General features: G+C 41.1%; 1 long non-coding RNA gene across 1 annotated transcript in view; it reads right to left on the minus strand.

Moving 5' to 3' along the window:
* Window positions 1-6,841, minus strand: part of LOC112652815 (uncharacterized) — a 106,775-nt gene extending 99,934 nt beyond the window's left edge. The window contains exon 1 of the long non-coding RNA XR_003131741.3: window positions 6,481-6,841. This is a non-coding gene — a long non-coding RNA (uncharacterized LOC112652815). The remainder of the gene's footprint in view (window positions 1-6,480) is intronic.
* Between the last annotated feature and the right edge of the window lie 814 nt (window positions 6,842-7,655).

Here is a 7,655-nt window from a genome sequence, read left to right on the forward strand (position 1 = left end):
TATAGAAGTAGCAGCAAGCTGACCCAGAAGGCAGAATGTTCTTTAAATTCCCCTTTTCCCCTTTGCACCACCTCTTCCTATGTTGTCCATAATTTGGTTGAGGGTAACTCACATATCCATGACTTTCAGGGGGTCACAGTCACCCAAGTAGGAAAGAGCAGCAGCGCAGCAGGGCACATCCCAATGCTTGCGGAACTGTTAGCCTTGTTTTTCTTTGCTGTGAAGCAGCAAACCTCATGGTTAAGAGTAACAGAGTTGGGGGAGAGAGATGTGCCCAGATACCAATTCTGGCTTTGCAGGTTACAAGCTTGGACAAGCCAGTTAACTGAGCTTCTTTCTCCCTGTCTTAAAAATTAGTCAATCATACTGACCTCATTGAAGTTTTCAGAATTGAAAGCAGATAACTTGCAAAGACCTAGCAGTTTGCCTCATACACATCTCATACTCAATAATCCTAACACTGCTGTCATTACTGAATTTATTATCTTTAATGGCACATTCCAAGTCCCTGCACTCTGATGAGGGGAAGGTCCTGCTTTCCTTGTGCACAATTCCTGAGCCTATTTATAGCCTCAGATCCATTCTGTAGCATTTTTCCCTCTTCTTCACTGATGGGGGTTGGGGTTGGGAAAGGCAAGGGGAACCAGGAGAACCCCTTCAGACTGCCTTTCCCCAGGCCCTCAGAGGTGACTTCTGGCTGGGTTCGGCTAGTGGTGGGGTTGCACCTGGGAAAAGTCACAGTATTTCTCCCCTTCCTGCTGGCCTTATGTGGCATTTCTTGCTGACTCTGCATCTCCTCTGTGGTTCCACCTCCTGTCTGACAATCCCCAGCCTCCATGGAGTGATACCAAACCCCAGGCTTTGGTGACATTGCTTCTTTCCTTTGCTCATACCATTTAGGGAGCAGCCATGAGTTTCCTGCTCTTTCTCATCTCTGAGTTACCTCTATGTTTAGTTTCCCCAATTTTCCATCCCTTCATAACTGTTCCCTGAATTCAATTCGGTGATAGTATCTGAAGCGGTCTCCATATTTCTGGCTAGAACCTGACAGATACTCATGCCCTCTCATTAATATTTTCTCCCTTATTTGGGCTTGCTCTGAATCTTCAATTCTTTTTTGGCTGTACTTAGAGAAATAAACAAACAACAATAATGAAACCAACCTAATTCCTGGGGAAAGACCTCGGTGCTTTTATTTTGGGCTGCCTAAAAATGATGGACTTTCCCCTGCCCCAACTGTGACCTAAACTAGGGCCAATCTTGTAACAGGTAGAGGGACCAACAAGTAAATAGGCTGGTAGGAATATTTGTACTCACTACTGGCACAATTTTTAGGTAAAGAAAGTATGACTTTCCAAAATGGAAAAGGCCTTCTTTGTATTCAAAACTCCGGGTTCCTTATTTCAATTTACTACAGAGCTACAATAATCAAAACAGTGGTATTGTCATAAGGATAGACATGTAGATTAACAGAATAGGAACAATGGCCAACAGCCCAGAAATAAACGTTCACATTTTTGGTCAGTTGATTTTCAACAAGGGTGCCAACAACATTTGATGGGGAAAAGACTGTCTTTTCAAACAAAAAGGACTAGGAAAATGGAATATCCACATGTAAAAGAATGGAGTTGGACAATCCCCTCATACCATCTACAAACATTAACTCAAAATGAGTCCAAGATCTGAATTTAAAGCTGAAACTGTAAAACTCTTAAAGGAAACATAGGAAAATCTTCATGACTTTGGGTTGGACAATGTTTTCTTAAATGTGACATCAGAGCATAGGCAACAACAACAAAATAAATAAATTGGACTTCATTAAAATTAAAAACTTTTATACATCAAATGACACTGTTATAAGAGTGAAAATATACCTCACAGAATGGAAGAAAATATTTGCAAATAATATATTGGATAAGGGATTAATACCCAGAATATATAAAGAACTCCTCTAATTCAACAAAAAGACAACTCAATTTAAAAAATAGACGAATAGATATTTTTCCAAAGAAGATATATAAATGGCAAATAACCACATGAAAAAATGTTCAATATCATTAGTCATTAAGAAAATGTATATCAAAACCATGATGATCTACCACTTTAAAACTGCTAAGATGGCTATAACACCACCACCAGCAGCAGCAACAGAAAAACAGAAAATAAGTGTTGGTGAAGATGTGAAGAAATCAGAACCCTTGTACATTACTAGTGGGGACATAAAATGGTGTAGTCACTATAGAAAACAGTCTCGTATTTTTCAAAAAGTTAAACAAAATTACCACACACTCCAGCAATTCCTCTCTTAGGTATTATACCCAAAGGAACTGAAAAGAGAGACTCAAAAGAGATACTTGCATGCCAGTATTCACAGCAACATTATTTAAAACGGCCAAAAGGTGGAAACAACCCATCTCCATCAATAGATAAATGCATAACCAAAATATGGTATGAACATGGAATATAGTGATAAAAAATGTTTTGATACATGCCACGATATGGGATGAACCTTGAAAACATTATGCTGAGTGAAAAAAGCCAGGCATAGAAGGACAAATAATGTATTACTCTACTTATATGAAATATCTAGAATAAGAAAATTCAGAGAAACAGAATGTAAATTAGAGGTTACCAAAGGCTGGAGGGAGGAGAGAATGTCAAGTTATTGCTTAAGAGGTACAGAGTTTCTGTTTAGGGTGATCAAAAAGTTTTAGAAATAGATATGGTGATGTGTTGCACAACACTGTGAATGTAATTAAGGTCACTGAATTGTTTACTTAAAAACAGTCAAATTTGGGTGCCTGGGTGGCTCAGTTAAGCATCCGACTCTTGGGCTTAGGTCATGATCTCAGAGTAATGAGATCAAGCCCCATGTTGGGAAGTCTGCTTGAGATACTCTCTTTCTCTCTCCTCCTACCTCTCTCCTCACCTCAAAATAAATCTTTTTTTATTTTTATTTTTATTTTTTTTATTTATTTATGATAGTCACACAGAGAGAGAGAGGCAGAGACATAGGCAGAGGGAGAAGCAGGCTCCATGCACTGGGAGCCCGACATGGGATTCGATCCCGGGTCTCCAGAATCGCACCCTGGGCCAAAGGCAGGCGCTAAACCGCTGCGCCACCCAGGGATCCCTAAATAAATCTTTTTTTAATGTCCATATGGCACATTTTATGTTATGTATATTTTATCACAATAAAAAAAATGAGGTCTATTAGGTTGGTAGACTGGATATGAACTGAGATAAAAGTGATCTATATGAATTTCATGGTCGCCCATCCCTGGAACCCCTGTAGAAGGGGTCAGCTCTCCACTCTCCTTTCCCAGGTAGATTTCTGGAGTCCAGTTTAAAATTGCAGATCTTTGTACACAAGGGTGGGGGGGCAGGCTTTCCGGAAAGTTTTCATGTGTATGAAGAAGGAATGGGGGGGGCAGTCAACAGGATGGAAGCATGTTGTTTTGCGGACAGAGAAGAAGAGGGTTTCAGCTGCTACTGTGAGGAGAACTTTGGGGGGTAAGGGGAAGCTATCTTAAGAGATCAGTAGGCACTCTTTAAGAAAACCTGCAACAGGGGCATCTGAGTGGCTCAGTGGTTGAATGTCTGCCTTTGACTCAGGTTGTGATCCTGGGGTTCTAGAATGGAGTCCAACAATAGGCTCCCCACAGGGAGCCTACTTATCCCTCTGCCTGTGTCTCTGCTTCTCTCTGTGTCTCTCATGAACAAATAAATACAATCTTTAAAAAAGAAAAAAGAAAACCCATAATAACGATGGATGTTATTCTTCAAGGGGGGCCCAGAGCAGGATTTCTATACCTTTGAATGCAATGGTATGTAAGTTCAGAGCTACAAGGAATGTCTGATTTTGTGCAATCTACGTGCACAACAAATGGACCTTTGTCCCCAGAAGGAGGCAGTCCGGCCCCACCCTCATCTGTGACATTTTTAACCAATGAACTCAGGGCTTCATGTTTGTAAGCATTAGAGGCAAGACTGTGCTGCCAACAACAACAAAAATGTTCCTCCAGGAACATTCGTGAAGCAAAACTCACTTGTCAGACACCATTTTGCTCTCAGAGGTGCACTTTTGAGCATTAGCATTCCAAGAATTCTAGCAGTTGCTTTCCAAATTTGCTCCGAACTCAGGTTTCTTCCCTGATGGGTCCTCCTACCCTCAAATACACATTCATTCTTAATTTGGTCTTTGACATGTCCTTTCCCCAGATCGGCGACGTTCTCCCACCTGGAATGTCCTCACTGCTCACCTAAATCCCGCCCAGCCCTGAAATCCATCACTCTTGAAGCCATCTCTAGACTCCAAACTGCAGTGATGTCTCCTCACCTTGATCTCCTCTATCCATTTCTCTACATCACATTTTAGCCCTTAGCAATGTTATGATTCCTACTGTTCTTTCACTGGTACCAAGACAGCTTGTAATTCCTGTGGTGTCTAAATGAGGTTGTCTCTTGATCGGCTGCTGGCCTCCGAATGTGGGGCAACAATCAGGTGGAAGTTGGCGGTGTGGGAGGTGAAAGAATTCACCTGAGGCAGAACATAGGGGATAGGGATGCCTGGGTGGATGGCTCAGCGGTTTAGTGCCGGCTTTAGCCCAGGGTGTGATCCTGAAGTCTCAGGATCGAGTCCCTAATTGGGCTCCTTGCATGGAGCCTGCTTCTCCCTCTGCCATGTCTCTGCCTCTCTCTGTGTGTGTCTCTCATGAATAAATAAATAAAATCTTAAAAAGGACAAAGGAGGGGGATCCCTGGGTGGCTCAGCGGTTTGGCGCCTGCCTTTGGCCTGGGGTGCGATCCTGGAGACCCGGGATCGAATCCCACGTTGGGTTCCCGGTGCATGGAGCCTGCTTCTCCCTCTGCCTGTGTCTCTGCCTCTCTCTCTCTCTCGCTCTCTCTCTCTCTCTGTGTGTGACTTAAATAAATAAATAAATAAATAAATAAATAAATAAATAAATAAATAAATAAATATTTTAAAAAAGGACAAAGGAGATAGTTTACTGACTGCACTGCAAGAAAGTGGCAGGCAGGACAGCAGAGGAGAGGCTGTCTACAATGAGGCAGTGGGAGTGGGGGCTGTTTTTAAAGAGGGAAGGTGGGGAGATGTAGCAACATAGAGAATTCTCCCTTTTTTTGGGTAACTGTGCCTGGTTCTAAGTAGCTTATTGGTGAGTTAGGGCCTATGGATATTTTGAGGTGGGTGGCCTGATGGGCCTGTCAATTCAGCCAAGTGGTCGCCGTGGGCCCTTTCTGTATTCCAGGGCTCAAGCCTGTTTGCCTAAAAGCAGCCTCTACAGTCCCTTGCACATAAGACAAACACACATTTAGAGCACTTTTGAAACAGACCAGAGCCTAGCACTACACCAGGCATATGAGGTACTCAGTGAACTGGTCTCTTTGCTTTGAGATGGTCCACACAGTCTTCCTTTTTCTTAATCTCTAGCCTCTTCCCACCACTACTAGCACATCCACATGTTTTCTCCTTCCTGGTTCTTCAATTATAATTGTATAATGTGAAGTCATCTCACATACTGAAGGATACCTTGTAAAGTGATTTGCCAGGGGAAGGTGTTATTAGCCATGACAGCCAGGGCAGTCGCCGGAGGTTGCGTCCTGGCAGCCAGTCCTTCACCTTCCTTGTTAGCAGAGCCCCCAGTTTTGGTCTAGGTGGCAATGTGCTCACCCCAGGAGAGGAGTGCCACTGGTCTAAACCAAGTATAAGAGGCCAAGTCAGCTTTACCTGCGAAACCAGTAGCAGTCAGGTGACCAAGTTCTAAATCAGGTGACTCAGTAAGATATAAGAAGTCAGCTGGAGGTTTCTGGGAAAGACTTTTTTCTTGAAAAAGAAGCCAGTCACAGAATGAAAACTTTTTGCCTTCTTCTATCCCTTTCTGTTTCTAAAGATGCCCTGTGAAGATTTTAGAGGCCTTGCAGCCATTTTGTAGCCATGAGGGAAATGTAGTTCACAAACAGAGGATAGCAGAGAGCCTTCTGGAGCTTGGCAACTTACCTTGGAGCCTTTTCTTTTCTAACTTTTTGATGTGAGAAAAATACATATCCAAATTAATTGCAAATGCCTGTAGTATTACCCTCACTCCATTCAAGACCTTTAAGGGCAGCCCAAGTGGGTCAATCTAATGACATACAAGTGCTGTGTGCAGCACTCCTCTCTCCTGCTCCTCTTCCCTCATCCACCCTGTAAAGCTGACAGACAGAACCTTGGGACAGGACTGGACATGAATTCAAACAGAGCCTATCTCTATGAGGTTCCTGACAGGCCAGCTATTTACAAGCTCAACATGATTCTAGGAACTAATGAGATCACCAGGAATGCTTTGAGATCTCAGACTCAACAAACTGGAGTCTTTTTTTTTTTTTCTTTTTCTTTTTTTTGGACTTATCAAACCTATTGCAAAAAAGTACATTTGTGATAAGCACTATGAATTGAACCACCTGGCCATGTAAACTTACAGAATTCCACAAAAGGTGGAATGAGGGTCAAAAAGGAGGTCTGGGTCTTGTTTCCATTTGATCTTTCATGTCTTCTTTTGCTTAATTATTAATGGTGAGGTTCTTTTTCTTTTCTTATAGATTTCTTCTCCTTATTAAGGTAATGATCTTAAGTTCTGAGGAGAGAAGAAATAACTGTTCAGCCCCAAAGGATTTTTCTTTAGAAACATAAAAATAAGGACCTCCTGACTTGGCACATCAAGAGTTATTTAACGATAATTAAAAACCCCATAATTTTGATATCTTCCTTGACTTACCCATAAACAGTCCAGGCTGATAGCTAATCTTTGATAGGTTTATTCCTCTGCCTACACGAGGAAAGTATTTTTCTTCTCCAAGTACTAATCAACCGGCAGCTAGTGAAAGACAGTGTCCCCACCTCCCACACAAGCCAAAGGGATTTTTTTAGTACTTTACAAATCAAAAGCTTTTAAATCATGTTTAATAAAGGGAAAATTTAAGACTTTTATACGGAGCTTTTGTGTTTTTTTAAACATTCCTTTGGAATAAGATTCAAATCTTTGGCACACTAAAGAGGTACATGAAGTATAAACTGAAACCACTTGCATTATTCAAGGAAACAAATACTTTTGCTTAATGATATGGCCATTTCAGAACCTAGTAAGGAGTTTTGGTGCGAGGGTAGAGAGGGGTGCTTTTGACTAATTCACATAACCAAGATCTCAATCAATAAATGAATGACAGAAAGAACGATTCAGCTCAAGGAAGGCAAATACAAATATTTGAACACTAATATGTTCAGAACTCTTGCATGTTAAAAAAAAAAGTAAAATAAAATGACAAAATGAGATGTAATTCTTTGCATATCAATTTTTGGAAGAATTAAAATATGCATAAGTATTTAAATATATGTATTATATATATATTAATCAATGCCAGATACAGGATTTGATAAAAAGGTATATATTGGTCCATTTCTGGCAAACTATTTGGCCATTTCTATTAAGAACTTTTAACATATTCATACTTTTTTGACCCAGAAAGTCATTTCTAGGTATCTTCATGAAGTAGATACAGGTTTAGGTGGATGCTATGCTCATAATGCCATTTCTGGTGGCACATGTGCATGTGTGAGTGTGTATATGTGTGTGTCTCTTATCTGCCAACTAATTTGG

The sequence above is a fragment of the Canis lupus genome, chromosome 4 (genome assembly GCF_003254725.2).
Source record: "Canis lupus dingo isolate Sandy chromosome 4, ASM325472v2, whole genome shotgun sequence".
NCBI lineage: Eukaryota > Metazoa > Chordata > Mammalia > Carnivora > Canidae > Canis > Canis lupus.